Source organism: Phocoena phocoena, chromosome 13 (assembly GCF_963924675.1).
Source record: "Phocoena phocoena chromosome 13, mPhoPho1.1, whole genome shotgun sequence".
Lineage (NCBI taxonomy): Eukaryota > Metazoa > Chordata > Mammalia > Artiodactyla > Phocoenidae > Phocoena > Phocoena phocoena.
Window position 1 is genome coordinate 5,399,144 of NC_089231.1, and position 2,496 is coordinate 5,401,639.

The following is a 2,496-nucleotide window of genomic DNA, read 5'->3' on the forward strand; positions in this document are numbered from 1 at the left end:
CTGTTTTTCCCTTGTTCATCTGCCTTTTGTCTGTCTAATTCGCAGTACCCCATCACAGAGCTTGCAGGAGGAGAGGAGAAAGCTTTTTATTCCATTTCCTATAAAAGTAATGGGGAAACTATGGACTATATAACTAAAATATTTTCTTGCGTCTATGAGGAGACCATATAAATAAGACGAAGTTTGAAGGGAGATGGTGTTTCATCAGCTCTATAAATAAGGCTTGGGAAACTAGCAAGATGTTGAGTTATAAAGCAGAAGAACCTTCTGCACTAAAGGTACCAAGTTTATAGGCGCACCAGGAATGCTTAGGAACTCTCTGTGATGGGAATTGGAAACTATGAGAATCCAGGGCTCTTTCATTCCTTAGGGAGGGATTATCTAAAGAGAAGTAAATGTACTGACTCATCACTCTATCAACTTCCTCTCAGGGCTGGGGATGTAGCTCAGTGGTAGAGCATATATGCTTTGCATGCATGAGGCCTTGGGTTCAATCCCTGGCATCTCCATATCCTTCAACCAACAGCTTTGATTTGTTCTTTAGTTTCATTTATGAAATATTGTGACTTCACAATAGGGCATGTCAGTTACACATTAATATAAATTACAGGTAATACCTTACTATTTTAAATGAACTGTGAAAAGCTAATGATGTGATAATATTTTCTTTCGCTATTAATAACGTTTTTATTCATCCAAAATAAAAACCTAGCCTTTCTAACAAATGTTTACTACTCTATTTGATTCATATACGTCTCTGCTAACATCCACGTTCTTCTAATAAAACCATATAAACTATTTATATGGTTTTATTAGAAGACTGAAATTACCTGCTCTGCTATGGGCATGGCCCACTTAAAGAATAAAAATACAACAAATATATAACAGTCCTTATTCCTAAAGTATCAGCACCTGTAGTGTCGTTTTAGTATTCACAGCAAAGTTACATATGATAACGGTGCCAGGGCTGCCTCTTATGATTCACACATTTTAACGCTATGCTTTATTATCCTAGACAATTACATGATTTAGCTACAGTATAATTGATGGAATTAAAGTGGATTCCTTGAGATCAAGCATTTTGCAACTATCTCAGTTTCGATCTCCATGTATAAATGTGTATAGAATAAAAGCTTTTTTAAAAGCTCCTGTATATCTTTGGTGCAGAGGAAGTTAACTCAAACCTCAGACTAAGTTTTGGGTTTTCCCCACCTATACAAGCGACCTTTGACATCACTAACACGAGCGACTGGAGGTGGTCGATTTTCTGTATGCCACGGAGCATATCGTCGATGGTCATACAGACGCGTGCATTTATTGTTTACTTTCTACTCTGAAGTATTATTCTATTTTGAAGAGTGTTCCGTCTTTTTCTGGGGAAACATTAGTGACATGAATTAGGGTTTGCATGAGGTAATGACAAAATCAAGCGGTGTCTCTGGTGAGTCCTCCCTCATTATGGGTCTATTTGAGTCTTTGGTTGTGTACTTTCACCCCAACATCAGTTGAGTTATATTTACAGTTCTCATATGAATAAAATTAAGATAACCCTCGTGATGCCAATCATCCGTTCTTCTTGGTTGACGTGGGATGATATCTGAGATGAACGAAGCTTCAGTTTCCCCTCTGTGGGGCGGGGGAGGAAACATAACCCGAAACTTGGCATTGATTGCTTTACCTGTTTGCGTTATGAGTAAAACCTACTAGATGGGCTCCCCTGGTGGCACAGTGGTTGAGAGTCCACCTGCCGATGCAGGGGACGCGGGTTCGTGCCCTGGTCCGGGAAGATCCCACATGCCGCGGAGCGGCTGGGCCCGTGAGCCATGGCCACTGAGCCTGCATGTCCAGAGCCTGTGTTCCGCAACGGGAGAGGCCACAACAGTGAGAGGCCCGCGAATCGCAAAAAAAAAAATAACCAACCTACTAGAGATGAGCTGTTCATCACTTAATTTGCTAGGATAAATCTAAGCCCTTCAGACCAAAGACATGTTTAATTATGTAATACAAGGTAGTACATGGGTTCATACTTCGGAGGAATTTTAAAAACTCCCTTGACTTATTCACAATCTTTGAGAAGCTACTAAGCCAGAGATAAGAACTAAGCAGTTTCTCTAATTACTAACATCTATCACACATTTTATTGTTTCATTTGAAATAGTATCTCTTCTCGGCATGCTCTCGATGTCAAAGTTCCCTTTCTTAGTACAACGAGATGTTTGGAAAGGGGGAGAAACGTTGCACGCACCGGCTTTGCCCCTGTCACTACCTGCCCAAAGCTGTGTGACAATCCCCGTATTTCCTTGACAGCCTTAACCACATCCTTCTTTTTCTTTCGGCACTTACGTGTGACTAAACTTGTCAAGCTCTTGAACTGAAGTCAAATACTGCGTCAGTTTTTGTATTCTGGAAAATGAGAGGACTGTCGTAGAAGTAAAAGCGGAAAACATAAAACAAATAAACAACTACTGAATGTTTTCTATGCCACAGAGCACTGAA

General features: G+C 40.2%; 1 non-coding gene across 1 annotated transcript; it reads left to right on the forward strand.

Moving 5' to 3' along the window:
- The first annotated feature begins 435 nt into the window (after positions 1–435).
- TRNAA-UGC (transfer RNA alanine (anticodon UGC)) lies at positions 436–509 on the forward strand. Its single transcript has one exon. It is a non-coding gene; the product is annotated as a tRNA-Ala (tRNA).
- The last annotated feature ends 1,987 nt before the right edge of the window (positions 510–2,496 follow it).